At 49.2% G+C, this 27,953-nt stretch overlaps 1 protein-coding gene across 9 annotated transcripts in view; it reads left to right on the top strand.

Moving 5' to 3' along the window:
- The window catches only part of PLEKHA6 (pleckstrin homology domain containing A6), a 150,653-nt gene that overhangs the window by 62,117 nt on the left and 60,583 nt on the right, over positions 1-27,953 (top strand). The window contains exon 1 of one of the 9 annotated variants that reach the window (XM_021063222.1): positions 18,163-18,492. The exons of the other annotated variants lie outside the window; for them this stretch is intronic. The gene's annotated coding sequence lies outside the window, so the exon portion shown is untranslated. Of the gene's footprint in view, positions 1-18,162; positions 18,493-27,953 lie in introns of those variants that run through there. 9 annotated transcript variants of the gene reach the window in all.

The raw sequence follows: 27,953 nt of genomic DNA, 5'->3' as shown, positions 1-27,953 counted from the left end.
CACCCACCCAGCAGCTGCTAATGACACTTTGAAGATGGCAAAAGCTGGATGGCAGCCTCTGCCACGCGATCCCATTGGCTTCCCCACGAGGGGTGGGGAGCTGGCCTGGCTCATTAGAGTTTGGGGAACGGCTGTTGTAATGGGAAAGGAAGAGAATAGAGAGTGTTCCAGAAGGCTGCCTAGGCAGCCAGGACTAAAGTCATACAGGTTAGAGCCTCAAGTTCATATGTCATTATTTCCTTTTTTTGAAAAAAGAAGTCTAGGAGTTCCCGGTGTGGCTCAGCAGGTTAAGAACCCAACTAGTATCCATGAGGATGTGGGTTCGATCCCTGGCCTTGCTTAGTGGGTTAAAGGATCTGGCATTGCCATGAGCTATGGTGTAGACATGGCTTGGATCTGGTGTTACTGTAGCTGTGGTATAGGCTGGCAGCTGTGGCTCGGATTCTACACCTAGCCTGGGAACTTCCAGATGCCACAAGTATGGCCCTAATAAGACCAAAAAAACCAAAAAAAACAGGTACTCATTTGTTTATATATTTAAACTGGGCAGCATGAGACTAAGGGCAGGGCATGGGCAGACAGACCTGAGTTCATGTCTAAGCCTGCTGTGTGACCTTGAGTGATTTCTCAACCTCTCTGGGTACCACTTTTCTCATCTACCAAGGCCTTTGTCAGAAAGGTAATTTGAGGATTAAAAAAACTTGTGCGTCTAAAGTACTGACAGCAGTGCTGACATAGTATGTGGTAAAGTCCTCAGTCAGTGGTTGTGGTTTATGTTTTTAGTTTCTTCTTCCAATATTCTTTCATCTCCTGCTGAGGGAGAGGAGGCAGAGCATGGACTGCAGAGCCCCAGGGGCAGCTCCTGGCACCTGCTTTCCTGACTCTGCTTTAGGCTGGGCTCTGTGCCTGAGCTGTCCTGTGCCCTGAGGACACCCGACGTGAGGCTGCCGTTCTCTCCTCTGAATCCTGGTGCCTCACAGTGCCTGGCACAGAACAGACATTGACAAAACGTTGGTTGAATGGAAGCTGAATTTGACATGGTCCTTTAATGTTCACAGTCTAGCAGTGTAGATAGATGGGTAAATGCAGAATTAAGAAAAATAAGGTAGGAGTTCCCATTGCGGGTCAGCAGTAATGAATCCGAATAGTATCCATGAGGACGCAAGTTTGATCCCAGGCCTCACTCAGTGTGTTAAGGATCCTGCGTTGCTGTGGCTCTGGCGTAGGCTGGTGGCCACAGCTCCGATTAGACCCCTAGCCTGGGAACCTCCATATGCCGCAGGAGCGGCCCAAGAAATAGCAAAAAGACAAAAAAAAAAAAAAAAAAAAAAAAAAAAAAAAAAAGAGAAAGAAAAATAAGGTAGATTGCTTTGCAAACACAGAGGAGGGAAGGCTGCCCGAGTGGAAGTCAGAAGCGGTTGTTGGAGGCAAGTTTGGGCTTAACCTTAAAGTATGGGCGAAGAATTGAAAAGGCTGTAGCTCAGACAGAAGGAGGAATATGCCCAGGGGTTAAGATGCATGGGAACTGGAAATCCATCAGCATGGTCAGGGGCTGGAGCACAGAGGATCTCAGGGATCTCAGGGTGGGAAGCTGGAAGGTGGACTTGGCTTGTGAAGAGCCTTGACAGCTCTACCCAGGAGGGTGGATTTATCCTTTAAGGGTTTCAGCAGGCATGGAGCATGGTTTACTTCCTCGTTTCTCCTTGGCCCCATCCTTATGGCCCTGCACAGATGAGTTATTTGAGGATCAGAGAGGCTTGTGGCCTGCCTGAGAGCACACAGCACATTAGCTATAGGGTCAGAATGCGAGCTCCGTGCCCTTGGCTTCCACTAGTTGATGCTTTCTGTAGTGGACTGTCCTTGTGGATGTTCCCCAGGGTCACCAGGGTGGCTGTGGCCTCTGGCTTGCAACTGCTGCCTTGTCCATTCAGTGTGATTGGGCCTCCCTCCCCAATCCAGTTCTTTGGCACAAAGCAGAGGCCACAAGATCCACTGGAATAGCTTCTTGCTTCATTTCCAGGTGCCTGGCTGCCTGGCATGTGCCAGATTTGGCTTGAGGACCTGTTTTTCAAGAGATCGGGTAGGATAGGCAGAGCATAATGGCATTATTCTCTATTTTTTTGGAGAAGTCCAAGAATCAATCTGGCTCCCCTGTCCCCACCTATTCTAAAGATCTAGTCTCCAGAGTTTGCCTCCAAGGCCAGTGTGCCTTGCAGATAGGAGGTCATCATAAACACATAAGGTGCCAGCAATGGACCAGATGGGAAGGGGTTGGGGACCTGGTACGTAGCAGAAAAGGAGGAAGAGCAGTGGCCCTCAGGCTGAATGAAAAGTCTCCCTATCTCCTCCCCTGCAGAGAAATTCCAGAGGGAAGCCAGCTTGTTAAAAGTTAGGGTGTCCCCGGAGTTCCCGTTGTGGCACAGCAGAAATGAATCTGCGTAGGAACTATGAGGTTGTGGGTACAATCCCTGTCCTTGCTCAGTGGGTTAAGGATCTGGCCTTGCTGTGAGCTGTGGTGGAGGTCGCAGAAGGGGTCAGATCTAGCGTTGCTGTGGCTCTGGTGTAGGCTGGCAGCTGCAGCTCCAATTCAACCTCTAGCCTGGGAACCTCCATATGCCATGGGTGCGGCCCTTAAAAAAAAAAAAAAAAGTTAGGTGGTCCTGGTGTTCTCCAAGTCATAAAGGGGCCAAGCCTGCTCAGGAGCCCTTCCCACAAAAGCCTCTCCTCCTTCCTGCCTCAGTGGCTATTTGTGGGGAATCCAGCTAGAGGATCGTGGCGTCTTCTTCGGGTTCCGGTGCCACATTGGGAATCACCTCCAAAAGCTCACCCTATCTCTGGGGCTCCTTCACTTAATGTTGCAGGCCCCCACTCCCCTGAATCCATCCTCATCATCCAGGACAGGAAGGGGCCTCCGTTTGACAGATGGGAACAGCAAGGCTGGCGCGGGGTGGTGGACAGGTGGCAGGGGAGGACCTGGGGAGAAGCGGCTATGGGCTCTGCTCTTCTGATGGTGGGAAAGGAGAGAAGGGAGGGTGACGGCGGCGTCCTGGGGCACTGCCGTGTGCCCCTGGTAGCTGAGGTCCACGCTCCTTAGCTATGTCCCGGACGGGCTCTAGGGGTGCAGCCTGTGTCCATGAGAGACTTGGATCAGCAGAGGGCCAGGTGCCACAGTGCAATCCCACTGGCTTGAGGTGACAATTGTTAGCTCCTGGTCCCTGTTCACCTGCCCTCCCCCCTTGCTCTTGCCTTGCCTTCCAACTCACTCCACTTCTTTCCTCTCCCCCTCCTCATCCCTCCCTCCCCCTTCTATCTCTCTCTTCTCTCCCCTGCCTCTTTATCCATCCCACTTTCCCTGCCTTCCCGCCCTTCCTTCCGCAAACATTTACTGAGAACTCGCTCTATGCCAGATACCAGGAATGCAAGGCTGACTAAGACATGGTCACTGCTCTCGAGGAACTCAGAGTACTATGGGGGAGACGGGTATATAAACAGATCATTGCCACATGGGGTAGTGGCGTGGCTCAGAAATGCCTGTGCAGGAGTTCCCATCGTGGCTCAGTGGAAACGAGTCTGACTAGCATCCCTGAGGACGCAGGTTCGATCCCTGGCCTTGCTCAGTGGGTTAAGGATCTGACATTGCTGTGAGCTGTAGTGTAGGTTGCAGACGTGGCTCGGATTCCCAAGCTACTGTAGCTGTGGCATAGGCCAGCAGCTGTAGCTTCCATTTGATCCCTAGCCTGGGAACCTCCATATGCTGCAAGCGCTGCCCTAAAAAGACAAAAAGAAAGAAAAGAAAGAAAGAAATGCCTGTGCAAGAGCAGGAGCATCCACTTCTCTGGGATGGGAGGGTTCAAATGGGGCATGAGGGATTGATGAGGGAGGAGAAGTTCCTACCACCTGCAAAGGGGGCCTGGCCTGGCAGAGACCTGCCCTCACTTCCTCACTTCTATTCACAAAGTTTGTGACCAGGAACAAGCCCCTCAACCTTTCTGGGTCTATCCCCCGCTACACAACACACACTTTTTAGAGTGTTTGAGGCTTACTACAGAATGAAAAGACACAAACCAAATCATAGGTTCTGCCTAGTAGGAGGTGATGTTAGCCAGCTCTCATAGGAGAGGTCGGTGAACAAGGATGCTGGGAATTTCAGAGGAAATGGTCCATAAAGCTGATGGGAGAGAAGTGGCTGCTGCTTCTCTTGCTCTGTGCGCTTTCTTCGGCAAGTAGAGGATCATGGGCAGCCCTGGGGGAGAGGAGGCTTCAGCCCCAGTTACAGTCGTGTTGTCTTCTTTCTTCTATCTTCTTTCTTCCCACCAGAAGTATTGGCTGGGTTTGATGAAATCCATGGTTGGTTGCAGAGATAAACTGAGTGCCTTGTGTGGGGGAAATTTGCACTGATGTCAAGCGGAGGAAGTAAACAAGGGCAGACTGGGAGAGCCAGGTACCCCTGGGGACCCCAACTCCCTCTTTCCCGTCTCCCAGAAAGCTTCCTGATCTTCACCGAGCGCTCACTCAAGGTGACTCGGGCAAGGCTGGAAAAGGGGAGAATCGTGCCCCTCCCAGCCTCTCTGGACCGTGAAGAAGATGAAATGAAACATGATTAGAAAGAACCTGGGTTGGAGTTCCCGTCGTGGCTCCTTGGTAGCGAATCCGACTAGGAATCCAACCATGAGGTTGCGGGTTCGGTCCCTGGCCTTGCTCAGTGGGTTGAGGATCCGGCGTTACCATGAGCTGTGGTGTAGGTTGAAGACGTGGCTCAGGTCCCGCCTTGCTGTGGCTGTGGTGTAGGTCGGCAGCTACAGCTCTGATTCGACCTCTAGCCTGGGAATCTCCATATGCCGTGGGAGCAGCCCTAGAAAAGGCAAAAAGACAAAAAAAAAAAAAGAAAGAAAGAAAGAAAGAAAGAAAGAACGAACGAACGAACCTGGGTCTTCTGGAATAAAGGATGTGGGAGAGTTTAATGTCTTCTAGTCGAGTTTATATTGCTCAGATTGAGTACTTAACACTTCATATGGTTATGAGCCCCATTAGCCAAGTTCATTACCTCCAATGATTGTAACAGAACTCTTTGGACTCTATGATGGGACCCTGGGGGTGCTGTTTCCTGAACTCAAGCCATGAGAAAATTAAATTGCTTGGCTTTGAGGAGAGTGCACATGAAGCACCCCTCTCAAGAACAGGGCCACCTCCTAGGTGGCAGAACCTTCTTGGGTCTGGCTTCCCGCTCACATGTGAGAAGGTGGCGTCAAAGTGAAGCAGATAGTGTAGTCTAATGCGCACAAGTCCAGACTTGGGAGGCAGCGTTCAAATCCTGGCTCCAGTATTGATGTGCTGGGTGGCAAGTTAACCTCTCTCTGTGCTCAATTTCCTCACTTGTAAGATGGGAGTAATAAAACCCACCCCATAGGGTAGTATTGAATTAAATGAGTTAATCTGAACAGCACTTAGAATAGTGCTCTCAGATGCTCAGACTCAGTTCTGCCCAGCCTCGTGTTCCTCAGGTCACCTAAGCCTCAGGTACAAACACGCGTGAAACCTCACACTGACGCTGAGCATATGTTATCTTTGGGGGGAAACTTCGTAGCTTCTCCCACAGCAGTTTTTCCCTCCATGTTACAGGAAGGTATTTACCACGTAAGCACGCGCGCGCGCGCGCACACACACGTATATAAATGCAGAAATTATAGGTTTTTTTTTTTTTTTTTTGGCTTTTTCTGTCTTTTCAGGGCTGCACCCTTGGCATATGGAGGTTCCCAGACTAGGGGTCAAATCGGAGCTGCAGCTGCTGGCCTACACCACAGCCACAGCAACACGGGATCTGAGCCTTGTCTGCAACCTACACCACAGCTCACAGCAACGCCGGATCCTTAACTCACTGAGCGGGGCCAGGGATTGAACCCTCCACCTCATGGTTCCTAGTCGGATCCGCTTCCACTGCTCCATGATGAGAACTCCGAGGGTCCTCATTTTAAAGATGAAGATACTGAAACATAGAAAGACAAGTGACTGGGTCAAGATTCTAACACTGCAGTGTATGCTCCAGATTTGAAAAACATCATAAAATAATACTTACTCTTTTTTTTTCTTTTTTTTGGGGGGGCCACTCCTGTGGCATAGGGAAGTTCCCATGTTAAGGGTTGAATCAGAGCCATAGCTGCCGGCCTACACCACAGCCACAGCAATGTTGTTGCAGATCCAAGTGGTATCTGTGTCCTCTGCAGCAGCTAGCTGCAATGTTGGGTCCTGAACCCACCGAGTGAAGCCAGGGATGGAACCTGCATCCTCTTAACCCATGGAGCCACAGTGGAAACTCCACAAAATAATACTTTACTCTTACCCAATGCAATGCACACTGATACTTTCTATTCTGTCCCATTAAATTTGAAAAACGGCCAATCTTGTTTTACTAAAGTGATTTCACAAACCCCTGATGAGTCAAAAATTACCGCATGAAAGTCACTGACCTACAGAATCTACTCAGAAATTGAGGAAGGTTAAGAGGGAAAACTTCCGAGGCGGGAGGAAGACAAAGACATGGCAGCTTTAAGTGCATGGCCTTTGCTCAGGAGTGGTGCAGCTCTTGCTGAGAGCGCTGTGGCACTGAGACTGGGGAGGGGCATTGGGGCTCCCAGATGTGCTCTTGCAGGTGGCTGTGGCAGGGCTCAGGCTCCAGTTCCCAGAGATCTGATTGTGGGGAAATTGCTTATCTTAACCCTTCCCAGACTCAGACCAGGGAAAACATACTGACCCGGAGCCCCTGCCTGGAGTCCAGGATGTGGGCTGGTGGCTGAGGGCTCGAGGTACCCAGACCTCTTCATGAGCTGATTGGTATTCTATCAAAAGTACCCTAGAGGAGTTCCCGTCATGGCGCAGCGGAAACGAATCTGATGAGAAACCATGAGGATGCAGGTTTGATCCCTGGCCTCACTCAGTGGGTTAAGGATCCGGTGTTGCCGTGAGCTGTGGTATATTCTTATCAGGGTGAGTTTGAGATCTGTACTGACTTCCACAGTAGTGACTGGCTTCAATTCCAGCCGTTCAGATAAAGGTGAATCCAAAGTTTGGGAGACTAGAGAAGGTAGAAACCAGAGGAAGCTGTGGCCTTTTAGAAGAGACATTATCTCTCTGCAATGGGACAGTAGGGGCGCTGCTGGCTCTGGGCGTGCAGAGGGGGTCCTGCCCTGGCATTTGGGACAAGGGACGGCTGAGGAGGTTGGGACCGTGAGGTGGGCCTGATGGAAACACTTCTCCTGGGTCCCTATTCTGAGCCCTACAGCTGTCTTTCAGGGCAGCTGTCTCTCCAGGCCTCTCTTGGGTTTCTGGTGGGGACAGGACTGCTGGCACACCCACTCTGCATCCTGTGTCAGGAAAGCCAGGCTCTCACCAGCCAGCGCCTCTCCTCCCCTCATCAGTCCTGGTGTTGCTTTTAGTGGTTTAAAAAGTTAGGAAAATATTTTTTCAGAGCTGTAGTTGCTCCTAAAAAAGCCTGGCGTCCAGCCGCTGGAAGTGAGCCTTCAAAGGTCATTTTATCTGTCGATCTGTGAGAACATATTTATTGAGCAGGAGCCACTCTGTGCCCTGATGGGCTCTGCAGCCTGGCCCCTGACACTCCTCCAGCTCCCCTTAGTTATGAGAGATAAACGAGGTCGCAGGCATGGTGCAGTTCCAATAGTGAACACGATACAGTTAGTTCCTGTGGGTATTCTTACCTCCCAGGGTGACCCCTGACCTAGTCAAGGGGCTGGTTTGATCCCCCCTGTTTCTGTGGCTCTCTTTCTGGGGTGCCCACTCTCAGTCAGACTCTCAAAAGCTCTTGTCTCCATGTGGCTTCCTGACCATCCCCCTACTCTGGCTTCGTATCTGCTTCAGCCTGGGCTGCCCTTGTGAGAGGATAGTTTGGTGGTCTTGGTTTTGTCTGTGTCCAGTGCTAGACTGGGGGTTCCTCGAGCACAAGGACCCCCTCTCATCTCCGTCTCAGCACTGTGGCCTCTCATCCTCTCAGCACAGATGGCCATGGAATGAATGGTCCTTATGTGCTTGTACCTGCAACGGGGGAGGGGGCTTTCTGTGGGCTGGGGGTGTTTGGCGGAGGCTTTTTGGAAGCAATGGCCTTGGAGCTCAGCCTTAGGGCATTGCCCACCTGCCTCTGTTGAGAAGATTTGGGGGAGTTCCCGTCGTGGCGCAGTGGTTAACGAATCCGACTAGGAACCATGAGGTTGTGGGTTCGATCCCTGCCCTTGCTCAGTGGGTTAACGATCCGGCATTGCCGTGAGCTGTGGTGTAGGTTGCAGACGCGGCTCGGATCCTGCGTTGCTGTGGCTCCGGCGTAGGCGGGTGGCTACAGCTCCGATTCAACCCCTAGCCTGGGAACCTCCATATGCCGCGGGAGCGGCCCAAGAAATAGCAACAACAACAACAACAAAAGACAAAAACACAAAAAAGACAAAAAAAAAAAAAAAAAAAAAGATTGGGGTTCAGCGGGCATCTCAGATGGAATCTGGGGATTGGTTTTTTACAGAAGTTCCTTAAGGAGTTCCCATTGTGGTTTAGTGGGTTAAGAACCGACATAGTGTCTGTGAGGATGCGGCTTGGATCCCTTGGATCCTTGCTCAGGGGGTTAAGGATCCGACATTGCCATGAGCTGTGGTGTAGGTCACAGATACGGGTTGGATCTGGTGTTGCCGTGGCTGTGGCCATAGGCTGGCAGCTGCAGCTCCAATTCAACTCGTAACCTGGGAACTTCCATACGCTGCAGGTGTGGCCCTAAACAAAAACAACAAAATAATAACAACAAAACAAAACAAAAACAAAAAAATAAAGTTCCTCGAGTTATGGGATAATCAGTTTGGCTGAGATCTGCTACCTTAAAGGTTGGCTTGCTCTGGTGCTGGAGAGTATCCTGGAGTGGGGGTTGGGGGGAGTGGGGGCCTGGCCAAAAGCAGAGATGCTAAGGCCTTTAGGGGAAATATTGAGAAGCTCTGGCTGTATTAGAAAATTTGTACACAGAGCAGTGGAAAGATGAATGAGGATGCACTGTGGTGGCTGCCAAGACAAGAAGTTAGGACTTCATGAAGCAGGCAGGGAGGGGGCAACCACTGGAAATTTCTGAGCAAGAGACTAACATTGATGAAAACAAACATTAAACCATTCCACAGAGGCAAATTTGGCTGTATTTTTAAAGCACAAAGGCAGAGCCCTAATAGTTCTCTTATCATTCATTCCAAGTGCCTCTTGGTGTCTAACCTAAATCTTTCTTACTGCAATCAAAGTACAGTTTGTCTCCTAGAAGTTGGAAAACAACTGAACAGAAAGAAAAGTCATTCTCCCATTTCTGTCAGAGAGAACCCACATATCTTGGTGGAAACAGTGTGTGTGCCAGGGTTCCAGGCCAAGTTGGCAGAGCCCTGGGGCACAGTAGGGCACTGCGGCCTGCATTGATTTAGATGCCCACCTCCAGGGGTGTGGGCCTGGGGTCATCGGTGCCTCCACGAGGTTAGAAGCCCTGGGATTGTCTTTGGGGGCTGTTGTTCCTCCCCACTCCCAATGCTGGCATACACACTGCTTCTTGGATGCTTTCGGGCGTTAGCACAGTCACCTGTCCCCTCCTGCTCTGTTATAAAGGTAGAGATGAGGCTGATAAAAGTCTCTGAACCAGGAGATAAGGGCGTAGAAGAACAAGGGTATGATTCAAGGAGGGGCGCAAGAGAAGAGGTTAGGGGGCTCACCCCTACTTCATGGCTTGTTGGGGTGCTCCTCCAACACCTGAGAGTGGGCTCTGCCAGGAGCCAGGAGGCAGCAGGTGTCCGGTCCCTTCCAGTCTCCAGCTTAGACCAACCCCAGCCCCGGGAGAGTGGGTACGAGTTTGCGTCTGTCTTGCCGTCTGAGGGTCTTCCTCAGCTGTTGTCCGCATCCCCTTCCTCCTCCTGCCATCTGCAGCAGTATCTGATGGGACCCCGGAGACTCCAGTCTCTAAAAAAGAAGGCTTTTTTTGAACAGGGAATTCTCCCCCTCCCCCTCCCCCCGAGCTTCCAGGGCAAGTGGAACATTCCATTTCAAGGCTGAAACAGGAACAGGTGAACGTACAGTGCGGAAAAGAGAGAGGACTCAGAGACACAGGTGGGAGGAGGGCGGCCGAGCCGCTCACGCTGCTCACCTTCACCTCTGCCACCTTTCTGCTAAACTGCTAGAGGGCCCCTTGCTTCCCGATCCCTGACCCCAAAAGGACGGCAGGATATGGCTCTGGGACATCTAAAGAGGCCAGGTAGGCAGACATCCTCTCAGAAGTCCCTGTCCCTCCTGTCCGGGACCTGTCCTCTCCCACCCACCCGGGCTGTTATGTCCCACTGTGCTCCATGCAAATGATGCCACTCAATCCGCCCCCACCCTTCCCTTGCCACGGGGCGAGCCAGGGCGGAGGCTGGGAAGTCAGTGCCAGCAGATAAGGAGGAGAGCAGAATCGGACACTTTTTTGTGTTCTAGGCAAACAATAGGGACCTTCCAGGAAGCTCAGGGGAGGGAGTTGCCTGTAAGAGGATCCCCAGGTGGATGCTCTGTAGGGTGGTTTAGACAGTTTTTTGCATTTGCTGTCGATGGCTTAATTAGACACCTGCATAGTGCTCTCTGCTAATGACCATGTCTCCCAAGAAGATGACAGATAAAGGGGTGGGTGGCTTCAGAGGCCAGGTGTAGGTCTCAAGGCCAGCCACCTGAGCCTGGGGGCAGGGAGGGAGAGCATCCTGGCGTTTCCTTGGTGGAATACAGACTAGACCATTGGAGAGAGTGAGGGCTTTCTCTCCAGAGACTGAGAGGAGAGCAGGGCTGGGGGTCTGTTTCTGTCTCCAATCTTTACGTCCTGTATGGGCTCCAAACTTCAGGCTGTGCTTTTGCCCTACTGAGAAATGGCGGGTCATGCCCTGTCTCCAGGTAGTCCCCGAGGGCAGATGAGCCCAGGAATGGACATGTTTCTGGAGGTAGGTGCTCTGAGGTGGAGAGCAACCAGGTGTTTTTCCAGGCACCTGCAGGTTTGGGGAGCTCTGACGATTGCACAGAGGAGGGCCATCTCTGAGCGTTGTGAACTCCACATGGAAATCGGGGACCATTCTGGATTCGAAGCTGAGTTTGGGTAACAGGCCAGGAGCCTAGCTGCAGTGTTTCAGAGCTGCTCAGAGGGTGTGCTCCAGGCAAACCGATGCTGGTAATTTTCTGCTGATGACTGGGGGACCCGCCATAAGTCTTTGTGATTCTTTTTGCCCATCCCCAGCCTTTTTCCAGCTCATCCTTCTAGAACTGTGTTTGTTGGGATGTGGGGCAAAGAGGCCCCAGCCCTCTCCTGGGTGAGCCAGCCAAATATTTACCAAAAGCAGGGCCTCAGAGGAAAGGTGCCAGGATCCAGGTAAATGTTGTGTTTGTGCTGCCCAAACAATGCCATGCTTCATGGGCTCCCGAATGCCACAGCCCTGCTGGGAGGCTGGAGCCAGGCCCCTGTGGAGCCTGGCTGTAGGGGAGCCTGGGGCTGGGCACCATGTGTGCGCCAGGCAGATGCTTCTCCCACTCTGCCCCTGGGTGTCTCTGAGATGCTGCATCCTGGCTTTGAGTTGCCTTTGGTCTCATTCCCTCCATCCCAGGGAGGTCTGAATGCCTTAGGAGGATGGAATTGCACCAGGGATGGCAGGACTGCTGTATGTAGGCTTATGATGGTAATGGTGGAAATTATCATTTCTGCCCATTTCAGAGACAGGGAGAGGTTGGCAGAAATGATCTATTGTCACGGAAACTTTGGACTGTAGGGGGAAGACTGAATTTTGAAGCTGCACAGAGCTAGCTTTGCATTTGGGCTTTAACACTTACTAGCTGTGTGTCTTGGGGCTAGTTAGCTAACTCCCCTAATCATGAGTTCCCTGTGGCTTCAAATGGGATTTTAGGACCCACATTGCCATGGGTGATTGTGACGTTTCCTCCCATAGAGAAATAAAACAATCCCTTTCACAGGACAACCCGAATGCTTTCGTGTTGGGAAGCAAGGACTGTAGCTCCGACTAGGAACCACGAGGTTGCAGGTTCAATTCCTGGCCTCGATCAGTGGGTTAAGGATTTGGTATTGCCGTGAGCTGTGGTGTAGATCGCAGATGCATCTCAGATTCCTTGTTGCCGTGGCTGTGGCATAGGCCGGCAACTGTAGCTCTGATTTGACCCCTAGCCTGGAAAACCTCCATATGCTGAGGGTGCGGCCTGAAAAGACAAAAAAAGGAGAAAAAAAAAATAGTGGACTAGTCTGCCTTCAAAAGGTAGCGAGTGTCTCGTCCCTGCAGGAGTTCAAGTCGCACGCTCATCTTTCCCAAGTGCTGGAGAGAGCTTTTCCTGCCTTGGGTGGGAGGGCAGACTGCTTAGTGCTGAGATGGCTCTAAATGGGGGAGGCTCTGGTTCTGGAATCACCAGAATTCCCCAGCTGAGGATAGGGTGTTTCCCTACCCTGCTAGGCAAATACATGAGAGACTGGAATTGGGGGGAAGTTCCCCTGGGGCGTCCTTCTCCAGAACACAGCCTTTTTCATGTGGACCAAGCCTTGACTAATATTTCTCCTCTCCTTAAATGTTCTTTTTTTTCTTCTATTTAAAAAAATTTTTTTTTGGTTGCACACACAGGGTGGGGAAGTTCTCCGGATCCAACCCGAGCCACAGCAGTGACTTGAACCACAGCATTGACAATGCCAGATCCTTAACCGCTAGGCCACTGGGGAACTCCTCCCTACATGTTCTTTACTCCCATCAAAGGCTCTGAGCATGTGTGCACTCTTGCCCTGCCACATGTCTCAGAACCAGCTTTTACTCCGAGGGGATCTTTCCCCTGTACTCCAAACCGTCTCTGGCAGGATGGGAGATTACCAATCAAGCAACTCTTTATGGCATTCCTACTAGGTGCAAAGCCCTGTTGTAGGAGCTGAGGGGGAAGGCAAGGGATCTTAATAAATAGTCCCAGTCCTTAAAGCTTCAGTGTCTCTTTTGGAAACAAGCTTTATACAAGTGAGATGTCAGTTAGGGGTACAAGGTTGTAAGAAATGATAGTTGAGTGGTAAAGATAATAGGAGTGAATGGGAGAGTGGTAGATAAGCTAATCGTGGGCCGAGGCCCTTGATGGACTGGGCCAGCATTCTGGACCCTGAGGTGACAAAGCGAGATGGAAGAGAGTCTGAGCTGACCTTGTCGTTATAACTGTTTGGGGCAGTTAATGTTGACATTGACAGAAGGAAGAGAACTTCAAGAAGCGCCCATGAATAAGTGACTGTTTTTAGAGTTTCCGTTGTGACTCAGTGGTAACAAATCTGACTAGTGTCCATTAGGATGCAGGTTTGATCCCTGGCCTCGCTCAGTGGGTTAAGGCATTGATGTGGCTGTGGTGTAGGCGGGCTGCGTGTACAGGTCTGATTTGACCCTGGCCTGGGAACTTCCTTATGCTGCGGGTGCAGCCCAAAAAGGATAAAGAAAAAAAATTACTGTTTTTGGAATTCCCATCGTGGAGCAGTGGTTAACGAATCTGACTAGGAACATGAGGTTGTGGGTTCGATCCCTGGCCTTGCTCAGTATGTTAAGGATCCGGCGTTGCTGTGAGCTATGGTGTAGGTTGCAGACGAGGCTCAGATCCCACGTTGCTGTGGCTCTGATGTAGGCCGGTGGCTACAGCTCCGATTAGACCCCTAGCCTGGGAACCTCCATATGCTGTGGGAGCGGCTCAAGAAATGGCAAAAAGCCAAAAAAAAAAAAAAAAATAGTGTTTTTAACATGCATAGGTTACAACATTCAGATGCTGTAGAAGAGTGTTCAGTGAATAGTTTCCCTCTGTCCCCCTCTCAGATTTAGCCTCAGCTCCCTCTTTGAAGGTGATCACTGTCACCAGTGTCTGGTGTGTCCCTCCTGAGATCTCTGGGCCAGACTGAGCTATGACCTGTAGGCCAGATCTGGACCCCCCCCTAATTTTGTATGACCCACGAGCCAACATGGTGTTTATATTTTAGGTGGTTAAAGAAAAATAAAAAGAATAACAGAGAATTCCCATTGTGGCTCAATGGTAACAAACCTGACTAGTATCCACTAGGATGTAGGTTCAATCCCTGGCCCCACTCAGTGGGTTAAGGATCCAGCATTGCCTTGAGCTGTGGTGTAGCTTGCAGACATGGCTCTTATCTGGTGTAGCTGTGGTGCAGGCCAGCAGCTGTAGCTCCAATTCGACCCCTAGCCTGGGAACTTCCATATGCCTCGGGTGGGGCTCCCTCCCAAAATCGTGGTTTGTGATGCATTAAAGTTGTATGAAATTTAAGTTTTTGTGCCCACAGGTACAGTTTTATTGAAGCACAGCCAGGCTCCTTCGTTTATGCTCATTTGTTTACATATTGCATGTGGCTTCTTTTCAACTGCAAAGGCAGAATTGAGTATTTGTAATAGAGACTATATAGCCCATGAAGCTGATAATATTTACTGTCTAATCCTCTACATAACAGTGGCTGACCTCTGCTCTAGGCAAATATAACCATATAGGTAGTTACAAATCATTTCTTTTTTTTTTTTCTTTTTGTTTTTGTCTTTTGTCTTTTTAGGGCCACACCCTCGGCATATGGAGGTTCCCAGGCTAGGGGTCTAATCGGAGCTGTAGCTGCCAGCCTATGCCACAGGCACAGCAGCTCAGGATCCGAGCCGCATCTGCAACCTACACCACAGCTCATGGCAATGCCAGATCCTTAACCCACTGATCGAGGCCAGGGATCGAACCCGAAACCTCATAGTTCATAGTTGGATTTGTTAACCATGGAGCCACGACAGGAACTCCATAAATCACTTCTTTTAAAAAAAAATTATCGAAGTATAGTTGATTTACAATGTGTGGAGTTCCCGTCGTGGCGCAGTGGTTAACGAATCCGACTAGGAACCATGAGGTTGCGGGTTCGGTCCCTGCCCTTGCTCAGTGGGTTCACGATCCGGCGTTGCCGTGAGCTGTGGTGTAGGTTGCAGACGCGGCTCGGATCCCGCGTTGCTGTGGCTCTGGCGTAGGCCGGTGGCTACAGCTCCGATTCAACCCCTAGCCTGGGAACCTCCATATGCCGCGGGAGCGGCCCAAGAAATAGCAACAACAACAACAACAACAACAAAAGACAAAAGACAAAAGACAAAAAAAAAACAAAAAAAAAAAACAAAAAAAAAAACAATGTGTTAATTTCTGCTGTACAGCAAAGGGATACAGTTATAGACACACACACATATATATTCCTTTTCATATTCTTTTCTATTATGGTTTATCTCAGGATATTGACTATAATTCCCTGTGCTATACAATAGGACCTTGTTGTTTATCCATCTATATATAATAGTTTGTATCTGCTAACCCCATACTCCCAATCTGTGGCCCCCTTCCTCTCTCCCCCTTTCCAACCACAAGTCTATTCTCTATGTCTGTGAGTTTGTTTCTGTTTCATAGATATGTTCACTTGTTTTATTTTTATTTATTTATTTTTTTATTTTCCCACTGTACAGCAAGGGGGTCAGGTTATCCTTACATGTATATATTGCAATTGTTTTATATTTTAGATTCCACATGTAAGTGACATCATATGGTATTTGTCTTTCTCTTTCTGACTTAACTTCACTTGGTATGATAATCTCTAAGTCCATCCATGTTGCTGAGTGGCATTATTTCATGCTTTTTTATGGGTGAGTAATATTCCATGATATATGTGGGTGTGTACATACCCATACATACATACATACATACATACATTTTCTTTATCCATTTATCTGTTGATGGACATTTAGACTGTTTCCATGTCTTGGCTACTGTAAAGAATACTTCTATGAATGTAGGAGTGCATGTATTTTTCAAATTATACTTTTATCAAGATATATGCCCAGGGAATGAGGTTGCAGGATCATATGGCAACACTATTTTTAGTTTTTTTTTTGGACCCTCTGTGCTGTTTTCCATAGTGGTTGTACTAATTTCCACCAATGGTTGTAGGAGAGTTTCTTTTTCTCTACAGCCTCTCTAGCGTTTATTGTTTGTAGACTTTTTAATGATGGCCATTCTGACCATTTCGTGGTGGTATCTCATCGTGGTTTTAATTTGCATTTCTCTAATAACTAATGATGATGAGCATCTTTTCGTGTGGCCTATGTCTTCCTTGGAGAAATATCTATTTAGATCTTCTGCCCATTTTTCAATTGAGTTGTTCATTTTTTTGTCATTGAGTTGTATGAACTGTTTGTATAGTTTGGAAATTAAGCCCTTATCGGTGGCATCATTTGCAGTTATACAAATAGTTTCTTAACCCAGTGGTAGCATACTAAGTTATTTGCTCTAGCCATCAGTATCTTCATTTACGATGTCTTGGATGCCATTCTATATCAATACTATTATATAGTTAGTGGGTGGCGAATTTAAATTAAATCAATTTAATTTGATTTTAGATACCTGAGTTTAATGCAGGCAAATTACACTTGGGCATTTGCTCAATGGGCGGTTGGGCTTGTGGAACTCAAGCTCGGAGCCTGGGAGCCTGGAGGTGGAGATGTGGAGACATCTGCAGAGAGGCCTTCATTGCAAACCTTTGACCTTGGCCTGTAGATCAAAGATTTCCCTTTATGGAAAAGAAGCATTGCATTCTGAGCACTGTTCAAAGTAAACTATGAGGAGTTCCCGTCGTGGCGCAGTGGTTAATGAATCCGACTGGGAGCTTTGAGGTTTCAGGTTCGATCCCTGGCCTTGCTCAGTGGGTCAAGGATCCGGCATTGCCGTGAGCTGTGGTGTGGGTCACAGACGCAGCTCGGATCCGAGTTGCTGTGGCTCTGGTGTAGGCCGGTGGCTGCAGCTCCGATTCAACCCCTAGCCTGGGAACCTCCATATGCCGTGGGAGCGGCCCTAGAAAAGGCAAAAAGACCAAAAAAAAAAAAAAAAAAAAAAAAAGGCAAAAAAAAGTAAACTATGAATGCTAACAGTTGGATTGACATAAAGACAAGGAACTTGAAACATTAAACTAACCCCCCCGGAAGGAATAGCAAGTATTTAAGGCAATTCAGAGTTACCTTCTTGAGTCAGAAGTAAGCTAATAAAAGCTAGTGAACAGCCGTGGTCAGAGGGGTGAACGGTGGCTTTTTATTGAGTGCCTCCCATGTGCTTATTGCGTTATGCCTGTTACCTTATGGGACTGTTACTCTCTCAGGTGGGATCACCTGCCTCATTTTACAAATGAGGAAATTGAGGCTCAGAGAGGTTAAGTGATTTTTCTCACCATCAGTGATTCAAGTGAGCGTCTTTTGTATTAAAGCATGATTCCGTCTGACTTTTTAAATTTTTCATTCTTGTCTTTTCTGTCTTTTTAGGGCCGTACCTGCGGCATATGAAGGTTCCCAGGCTAGGGGTCTAATCGGAGCTGTAGCCACCGGCCTACGCCAGAGCCACAGCAACACGGGATCCGAGCTGAGTCTTCGACCTACACCACAGCTCACAGCAATGCCAGATCCTTAACCCACTGAGTGAGGCCAGAGATTGAACCCGAAACCTCATGGTTCCTAGTTGGATTTGTTTCTGCTGCGCCATGACGGGAACTCCCCATCTGACTTTTAAAGCCTTCTCTTTCCATTCTCCTACCCAAGATGCCAAATCCGGTGAGCCATTTCATCTTCTTGGCCTCAGCTCCCTCATCTGCAAAATGAGGCGACTGTCACCAGATTTCCCTTCCCACTCTCACCTGGCCTGATTCTATTATGGGTGAAACATAAAGGAAAGGGGCGGCTCTGTGAGAGCCAGGTGCGGAAACTTGGAAGAGGAGAGGAAGGTGAGTTTGGCCATCAGTGTGTGCCAGGCCAGTTACCTGGAAGCTGATCCTTAGGAGAAAAATATTCCTTAATATGGAGGAAGAGTCTGGAAATCTTTGCTCCTAAACTGGGAACTTACCCATCACCCTCACTTGCCATGATGCTGAGCGCTGCTTAAGCACCGGGACCGGAAGAGCTGGAGGGGGCTGAGAGGCTGAAGAAAGAGTGGACCGTGCCTGACAGGTCTCCCTCTGCCTGCTTGGCTCTGCTCTGCGCTTGGGGTTTCTGGAGGAGCTGCAGCTAGAGGGCTGTCTGATGTTACCAAGTTGCAGGCTGGGTGGGGAGGGAGGGGAACGCGAGGGCGGGCGGGTAAGCCATCAGACCCGAGGAGCCGGGGGTGTGAGTGTATTTATATAGGACTCAGCCAACCTGCAGTTTCAGATTTCAGACTCTGTTTTATCGGGAGAATTTTCCCTGGTTTGCAGTCACTGCTGGAGCAGGGAAAGAGCTGACACCAGAGCCTTCCTGGAAGGCTGGGGAAATTCTGGAATCCTAGGCTCTCTCCTTGTCTCCTTCCATCTCATGGGAGCTGCATCAGCCATCCTTGGCAAGTTTCTTGCGTCTGGAGTATTGTTAGTATTTCTTCCCAATCAGCAGTCTGCATCTTCCAGTTGGGTCCTGACTTCCAGCATGGAAGGTAATATCCGGGGTCCTGGGGACCTGGGCTCAGAATAACTGGGGCTTCTTGAACGTTCAGTGGAGAGGTTGGTCATGGGGGAAGAATGCACAGGTTAGGCAAAGGGGAGTCATTTACAATGAGAGGGAGGGATAAGAGAGAGAGGGAGGTGGGGGGGAGGGAGAGAGAGAGAGAAAGAGACTCTGTGTGTGTGTGTGTGTGTGTGTGTGTGTGTGTGTGTGTGGTGTGTGTTCAGGACACTTCTCTTACTGTATTTGGAAAGCAAATCTTCTTTTACTTTCTCTTTATTTACCTCCTCTTTATCTCCTAACAAATAAGAATGTCCCATGAGTGTCCACCTTCCCTGATGGTCTCCCATGAAAAAGAGAACATTTCTGACATCTGGAATGTGGGTATTTCCTCACTTGGGGGTAGGGAGCTGCAGAGAGACCTTAGGGATATGGAGATATGTGTCCGGAGGACTGATATCCCTAGAGCCAGCCTTGGTTTTTGCAGGCCCTTGGAAGCACCCCTGGTAAAGCGAACTGTAAGTCTGCGTGGTAGGAAGGTGTAACTAGGATGGAGTCCAGCATGGTCTCCGTGTGGAATTACCTTGAACCAGCTGAACAAGAAGAAAGCTGTTCGAGGCAGGTGCCAGGCGCACTTTCTTCTCATAGCCTCAGAACTGGGCAGGATGGTGGTCCATACCTGGTGTGGGGGCTTGGCCCTCTGCCCAAAAGCACAAATTTGAATGGAGAAGGGATTGGTGAGTCAGGCTGCCTGAATGTGCCTCTGTCTTCCCAGGGTTTTCGTGGTGTTTCTCAGGGAACAAGAGCAGAGATCAGAGACCTACTCCGGGCTGGGGCTGGTGGGCGGGCAGCCTGGCCTCACTGCCAAGACCTGTCTGTGGAGTCATGCCCAGGGGGCAGCACATGCTGTGAGGCAGTAATGGTGGGTGGGCCAGGCTGAATGTGACTCGCAAGAGGCTGGAGGTGGCTTTCGAAAAGCAGATTTGGGGTGGTGAGATAAGCATTGGAAAAGGAGTGTGGTGGAGTTGGCAGGAGGCAGACCATGGAGTGGATGGAAGGGACCCAGGGTGTCTTAGGCTGTGATACAATTCAAGGCTGCAGCCAGCCAGGGACTTCAGCTCTCAACATCAGTGCAACCCCAAATAGGTGAGAGGACAGGATTTGCCTACTGACTTCTGAATATAATGAGATAGATGGATGAGAGGTGATGCGGGCTGGGCAAAGTACAGTAAAAACACATTTTTCAGCCCATGAAATTATATAGCACTGTTGAATCTCGGAGGCAATCACACAGCTATTTATTAGGCAATATAATTAATAGGTTGTATAGTCTGGTTATTTTTGGAATTATGGGCATTAAAATTTTTATTTTTATTTTCATCAGCAGCTACTTCCAAATAGAATTCCTGTGTCTCTCTCATGTTTGGTAGATGGTGTGATGCATCCTTTTGGCCAACAGATAATAATAACCTTTCCGTCTATTCAGTTGTGTAGAACTTTCCAGCTTGCAGTGTGCTTTCAGAGACACTGTCTTATTCTGGCTTAATGCAACAACGTTTGCCACCTGCTGTTCTCTCCAAGGTACTGTGTTAGCAATTGGGTGTATAGACACAGATAAGACCTGGTGCTGCCCTCAAGGATCTCACAGTCTAACTGCAGACCCATAAGGAAAACAGAGATAATATCATTCCTATAATATAGATGAGGAAACTGGAGCCAAAGGATGCTAAAGGATGCAGGGTTAGTCAGCAGAAGGAAAAGGATTAGGATCAAGGTCCAGCTCCTAATCCAGTGCTTTTTGTGTTTTCCCACCGCACCACGGTATTGTATCTGCTTCCCTCTACCTCTTCCTCCCCATACTGTCTTCCTCTGAGTAATGAGCAAGAAGCAAGAATCTGTGGAAGGCAGCGTGGAAAAACCATCCTCTGAAACAGAGTCCGTGACAGCATCAGTGGGTCTGCATCTATGTGAGCTGCAGCTCTGACGCTCTCAACCACTCACCAGGGGCCACCTTTATCTCTTAGATAATTCTTGATTTGGTCCAGAATGCCTTCCTCCCTCTTCTCCCTGGATTATCTGAACAGGTGAGGGGACTGTAAAATTCAGGGGCTCACGGAAGCCTGGGAGGCTGCACATGGAGGTAGATGTCCACTAAACACTGGATTTATAAAATCATCAACATTATTTCGTCTTTGCAGTCAATGGAGTGTGTAGGCAGGAGCAAGGAACAGTATGCTTGTTTTTTTTGTTTTTTTTTTTTTTTTCTTTTTAGGGCTGCACCTGCAGCATATGGAAGTTCCCAGACTAGGGGTCTAATCAAAGATACAGCTGCTGGCCTACCGCACAGCCACAGCAATGTAGGATCCAAGCGGAGTCTTCAACCTACATCACAGCTCACAGCAATGCTGGAACCTTAACCCACTGAGTGAGGCCAGGGATCGAACCCAAAACCTCACGGTTCCTAGTCGGATTCGTTAACCACTGAGCCATGGAGGGAACTACAGCATACTTGTTGATTCCCCCTCCCTTTCGTGTTTGCCAGCTCAGGTTTCCTGGAGAGGTCTGACCTGCCAAAGTTTAGGATCGTTCTCTTCATTAAGCTAAGCTAAAAGGGACAGAGAGAGGTGATCTATACCAGTGATTATCAAGTTTTGGTCTGTGACAAGAATTTTCACCATTCTGAGGGGAAATAAGAAGAAAAAAAGGGGCGGGGGGAAGAATCCTGAATTTTTTTGGAAAGCAAAATGTCTTCAGTTTAAAGATTTTCTTTGGGGGGCAGGAAATGTACTCAAATGTTTATTCTGAGATTATGGCTTATTCTTTGTATGAGCTGATGATGAGAATAGGTGGTAGCTGGGCTTTTAAAATGTCCTTATTTGGCAAAATAAAAAGTTGGCAACCTTATCGTGGTTCCTTAAATTTCATTTTTTGAAATTTGACTGATCCATGAAATCAAAAAATCTTGCCTCCAGGCAGGATCTTCTTCCAACATATGAGACTCTATCTCCCTGATCAGGGCTCTTTGGGGCAGATTTCTGAAAACTTGGATTCTGATCTTGTCACTACTGTTCTTTCCCTGCGGGTCCTTGGACCATGATAAACTCGCACTGAGTCTTGGTTTCCTCATTTTTACCTTGGGGGAGGTTCCTACCTCCAGAACAAGGTCACTGGCAGAGGAATGTGTTCTCACTTCCTCTTCCCTGTTGTCAGAGTGCGAGACTCTCCCTTCTCTCAGGGACTCTGAGTCTGATTTCATGTTTTGGAAATGATGGCAGTCATCTCTTTACTTGGCAAGGACAGAGAGGATGTCAACTTTGGAATGTGGGCGCAACGTGAAGTGTATTTCACACTCGAGGTCTTGGTGTCCAGGGTGAATCATATTGAAACACCTTTTTAACGAGATGGTCAAGAGTTAAAGATATTTTTAAAAATTCTTGCTCTCGGTTTTTGAAATGGTGGATCTTCTTGAGCTTTCAAGAATATCATCCGGAGCTTTTCTAAATCTGGAGGCTCCTGGAGGCATTAGAGTGTCTGAGTCTTGTGCCTTCTGGAGAGTCAGGGCTGGAGCAGCAACAAATATGTGGGAATCCCCAGGCAGTCCCAGCTGCCAGACTGAGCTGTGTGGTTGGGTGTACACATGTGTGCAGACTTGTAGGAGAGAGAGCATTAGCAAAAAAATCAGTTTGAAATCACCCTGAAAATTGAACTAGATGTTCTTTTTGAGATTTGTTCTAGGACTTCTTTTTTTTTTTTTTTTTTTTTTTTCTGAAAGCCCAGGAGCTTCATAATAGGAGAGATCTTTCTTTCTTTTCTTTTTAGGGCCGCACCTGCGGCATATGGAATTTCCCGCGGGTCAAATTGGAGCTGCAGCTGCCCGCCTACGCCACAGCTGCAGCAACACCAGATCCAAGGCGCATCTGCAACATGCGCTGTGCTTTGCTGTATCCTTAACCCACTGAGTGAGGACAGGGATTGAACCCACATTCTCATGGATACTAGTCAGGTTCTTAGCCCACTGAGCCACAGCGGGAACTCCCCTGAGAGAGAATTTTCTGATTTTCCACCCCATTTTCATGTTCTGAAACAAGAGCCCTCCTAGCCTAGGAAAGCAACGGAGGTCTGCCTCACGTTGTTAAGTTTCAGGGAGAGGGTAGCAGATTCTCAGCTCAGGATTTCCCGGGGCACAGAGAGAAGGACACATTACTAAAGGCAACAGGGGAGCCTTAGGCTCTAAGACCAAGCTTAGGCATGTGAAATTCTCTCCTCTCAGAGGTTTCTGCTTGGTGATGGGGCAGTAGAACAGCTTAGCCCCTAAGAACAGCGCTCTGGAAAAACCTTCTGACTGATGACAGACACCATAGGCCTATTCAAAGCAGCAGAGGGGGAAAGACAAAGTGAAAAAGGATCTAAGAGGTGCAGGTGAAAGATCTCTGCTCCCTGAGGAGCTCCTGCCCAGGAGACCCCTCTGCAGCCCTCCTGATGGCTCCACCTAGGTTTGGGTTGGGTGAATGACAGTGACGAGGCAGAGTGGCCCATCTCTGGTCACCAGCGATGGTGGCTTTCCCCAAGGGGCCCCTGATGAGGATTTTGTCTGAACTTTGGGTAGGTTGGGGCACAGAGTCAAGAAGCACAGCCAACTTCCTAGAGATTAAGATCTCTTCTGAGATGTTCAAGCCAAAAGGGCAGAGGGTGAGGACCATTCAGCCTGGCTTTTTCTGAATGTAAAGGTCAACCAGACCATGGCTATGACCTCAGAGTTGTTCGCATCCTTATCACCGTGAGGCAATGGTAATCAGTATCTAGGCTCCAGGGCCACTTTCGTCTGCAATTGGCTACATGGTGTTGGGCAATTCCGCCCTCCTCTGGGCCTCAGATTTCCCCTGTGAAATGAGGGGAGTGAATTTGGTTGCCACTATCCTTTTTAACTCTATATACCCTGGTGCTTCATTTGACCAACATGTAAACCTCACCACTGCAAGAGAAGGAGAGTTTCCAACCTGTCTCCAGGTATAGGTCTGCAGTCCAACCATTGGACGTCTGTTGGAAAAGTGGCTTGAGGTGGCAGGATGAGATAGGTACTCTCAAGACAGCAGATCCAGGAGTTCCTGCTCTGGCACAGTGGGTTAAGAATCCGACTGCGATGGTTTGGGTTGCTGAGGAGGTACAGGTTTGATCTCTCAGTCTGGTGCAGTGGGTCAAAGGATCCAGCGTTGCTGCAGCTGTGGCTTAGGTCACAACTGCAAATTTTTTTTTTTTTTCTTTTCTAGGGCTCTGATTAGACCCCTGGAGGGTCCCAGGCCAGGGGTCTAATCAGAGCTCTAGCTGCGGGCCTACACCACAGCCACAGTAACATGGGATCTGAGCCACGTCTGCAACCTACACCGAAGCACACGGCAACGCCAGATCCTTAACCCATTGAACGAGGCCAGGGATCGAATCCACAACCTCGTGGTTCCTCATCGGATTCGTTAACCACTGCGCCACAATGGGAACTCCCACAACTGCAATTTGGATTCAGTCCCCGGCCCAGGGGACTTCCATATGCCATGGGTGTGGCCATTAAAAAAAAAAAGACAAGACAGTTGATCCAGGGTCAGAACTGAGATGCCCATGTGGACAACTGTGCCCCGGATAGGTCCGTCACCTATCTGTAAGTTCATGAAATGGATGGCAAGAGCCAAGGGAACTGAGAATAGCAATTGCCCAATATTGCTCATAGTTATGGGCCAGGGCTCCTTTCCCATTGCAAAAGCCTCCTGGGGCCATGAAACGGCATCAGGAGAAACATGCCAAACCTGTTCCACTGTGTGTCGGATATGTGTTTCTCATCCAGAGTGTCCATCTCCCTCACACTCGGCATCTTTTCCTTCCTTTAGCCCAGTTCCCCTCCACCCGTTAGTATTTCCTGAGGCTCTGTCAGTTCTTCCCCTGGAAACACCTCTAGGGAGTGGGTAGAGAGATGAAGCTGCAGGGTGGTAGTGGGTGGAGAGAGGGCTGGAGGCCCAATGAGGTGGGGAGTTGGAGGCATGTTTGGAATATTCAGGCACGTCTATACCTGAAGTCCCATTAAATAACAACATACCACCTCTGCCAGCTCTGTCCGGGTGGAAAAGCAGCAGATTCTTAGGGGCCGATGGGCTGGTCTCTGGATCCTCTCCCCTGCCTGGTGCCAACTTGTGTTGCAGGGAGCTGGTTCCAGGCTGTAGGAACCTGGGAAACCCAGGCGAGATCCAGGTTGTGATGAGGCTCGTGCTTTATATGCCTGTCAACTTCGTTCGTTTAAATAACTCTGGGGGTGGAGTTCCCATCATGGCTCAGTGGTTAACGAACCTGACTAGCATCCATGAGGACACGGGTTCGATCCCTGGTCTCACTCAGTGAGTTAAGAACCTGGCGGTTGCCATGAGCTGTGGTATTGGTTGTAGACACGGCTTGGATCCCTCGTTGCTGTGGCTGTGGTATAGGCCAGCGGCTACAGCTCCAATTAGACCCCTAGCCTGGGAGCCTCCGTATGCCATGGGTCCAGACCTAAACAGACCAAAAAAAAAAAAAAAAAAAAAAAAAAAAAGAGATAAATAACTCTGGCGGCTTTTCTAAAACCTCCACCTTCAGAGGCTGGAGGAGGAGCTCCGATAACTCCGCATCTCATCACCTGAAATGCCTGGAGCCTGTGGATTTCAGAATGGGAACACGATGCACATACTGTGTATCACAGAAAAAGCTCCAGCAGGTCTGGAGCAGCTCCAAGATCCAACATATTAATATTTCTGCAGCATGATTTATCTAAAGAGTCACCCAAGTGGGATAAATGCTAAAAAGAGTCTCATGCCAGTTCTGGTCACTCCTTGCTGCTAACTAGGGTCCAAGTCCAAGTCAGGTTCTGCCACCCGTCAAGTTAGGGAAAAAGCTTTCGATTTTCAGGGCTTTGTGGATTGCAATTGCTATGAAGGCACTCCAGTTCTGTATCACCTCCTATAATCCTATCAGGAAGAATGAGCCTTCCCATTTTACAGATAGGAAGGTAGGGCTCAGAGAGTAGCAGTAACTTCACCAAATGTCATTTGGCAGAGAAGTATGATTCCAATCACAAAGCCAAGCTGTGAGTCTAAACCAGGTCTGTCTGCCTCCAGAGCCAGGCTTTCTCCTCTTTACCTTTAGGAGTGACTGCAGGAGAGTTGAGGGTGGGGCTGGAGAACTCTGATTTTGTCATCTTCCCTGGTTAGGGAGGCGCTTCCTGTACATCTGATCAGGATCATTTATGGGCTTGTTCTTATTTCTACATTGACTTCTGGGATCCCAGCAAGCTAAAGTCTCAAAAGAGAGGAAGCTAAAGTTCAGTCAACTCTGTGGCTTACAAGAAGCATCCAGCTGGCTTCGTGGGGGCTGGGAGAGCCAAGAACAACTGGGGTCAAGTTGGGTTTAGTGAGAGAAGCATCGTCTGCAGTGGAAACAACCCCGTGTGGATGGAATGCACAGTGCTTCCTGCCTCCCCACCCACTGCTTGCTGTGGGAGGCTTGCCTTGAGTAGGGACCAGTCTTGAGAGAAGGGTTGTCTGGGAGGATCACGAGCCCCAGACAAGGATGGGGATGGCATGCAGCTTAAAATAAGGAGAATTCGATTAGGGGGTCTCACGGGTCTTCATTAGCCACGTGAAAAAAGGTCAGAGGAAGAGCTAATTCAATTTGTTGACGACGCACCATGTGCTTTTTAACACTTCATTGGAAAGATGGGCACCGGTCTGTTGTCTGGGCAGTGACACGGACAACCTCCCTCCTCCTGCCTTCTAAGTGCTGTCACATGGCAGCTGCCATTTCTGGGTCATTTCTAGGTCAGGTAAGATTTGAATTGTTAATAGCCCGGCACGCAGGACTCCATGGTGTCCTGTGCTGTGAGGAGTCATCAGTGAACTCGAAGCAGTGCAGGGCGAGCCAGTCTGGTGGGGGAGTGGCCTGTGCTGTGTGTGTCCTTCACCAGGAAGCTACCCATTGGGAAGGGTGGTAGGTTTGTTGCCATAGGAACAAGGAACATCTGCTCCAGCCAACTGGAGAACAGAGAGGGGAAGATATTCTTAAAGGGACCATTAGCTTATGGAGTTGGTGCCAGGGAAGTAGGTTTTTCTAAAGAAGACCCAAGGGGCAGATCAGACTCCTCCACCTGAGAGAACTGTGAGGCTCTAAGGCAGCGAAGGACCTTCCTTTGCTATGGAAAGTGCAGGAGAAAGGATGTAAGATTTTCTTCTCCCCCGAATAATGGCTGTCCTCTGGGAATGTGTCCTAAAGCTGTTTGAACTTGTGGGCTCCAAGCCGCCTAGCCTGGCCACCCCCCTGCTGGCCTGCCACCTTCGTAAGGGATCTTAGCTCACCACATGGCCCCCACTGTCTGTTGCTGGCTCCCCCTAAACATTTAGGAGCTTTTCTCTTTTTTCTTCTTTCTTTCTTTTTTCTTTTTGTTTTTTCCTTTTTAGGGCTGCACCTGCAGCATATGGAAGTTCCCAGGCTAGGAGTCGAGTCAAAGTCGCTGCTGGCCTATACCACAGCCACAGCAACGGCAGATCCTTAACCCACTGAGCAAGGCCAGGGATCGAACCCGCATCCTCATGGATACTAGTCGGGTTCCTTACCGCTGAGCCACAGTGGCAACTCTCATCCCAGGAGCTTTTCTTTCTTTCTTTCTTCTTTTTTTTTTTTTGCTTTTTAGGGCTGCACCCTCGGCACATGGAGGTTCCCAGGCTAGGGGTCCAGTCGGAGCTATAGCTGCCAGCCAATGCCACAGCCACAGCAATGCAGGATCCGAGCTGCATCTGCAACCTACACCACAGCTCACGGCAATGCTGGATCTTTAAGCCACTGAGCAAGGACAGGGATCGAACCTGCGTCCTCATGGATGCTAGTCAGACTCGTTTCCACTGAGCCAGGACGGGAACTCCTTTTTGTTTTTTTTGTTTTTTTCAAGAAGCTTTTCCAAACTGGGTAGTAGCAACTTTATCTGCTTTGTCTCACCCTTACCTGTGCTCCCCGACAGGCTGACTTCCGGCCAGGTGAGGTCTCCCATCACTGTTTTCTGCTGCCCTTGGGCAAACTCCTCAGTCCTTTTGCTCCCATCTCTTTGCTTTCCTTTTCTTCCTCACACCAGTCAGGTCCACAGCGTCGAGATGTTGGGTCCTCCAGAAGTCATCTCGTCCCTCTTCCTGGTATTAGTTAAGACTTCTGAGTCATGTTACTGGAACTACTCAAAGCAGCTCAAGGCCCAAAGGGGATTTTATTCTAAGGGCCAGAAAAGTGGCTGGACAACCAAGAAGCTGAATGCTGCAAGTATGATTGTGCTCTTTGCTCCTCTCCCTGCGCTGGTTTTAGTCTCCTCTTTTGGCTTCCGGGTCAGTCGAAAAGGTGGCTTTCAACAGCTCCCTCACGTGTATGTTGCCTGGAGAAGAACCGATTTTCTTTTTCTCTCTC

The sequence above is a fragment of the Sus scrofa genome, chromosome 9 (genome assembly GCF_000003025.6).
Source record: "Sus scrofa isolate TJ Tabasco breed Duroc chromosome 9, Sscrofa11.1, whole genome shotgun sequence".
In the NCBI taxonomy this organism is placed as follows: domain Eukaryota; kingdom Metazoa; phylum Chordata; class Mammalia; order Artiodactyla; family Suidae; genus Sus; species Sus scrofa.
The sequence above is the reverse complement of the archived record's forward strand: the minus strand, read 5'-3'. Positions and strand labels throughout refer to the sequence as shown.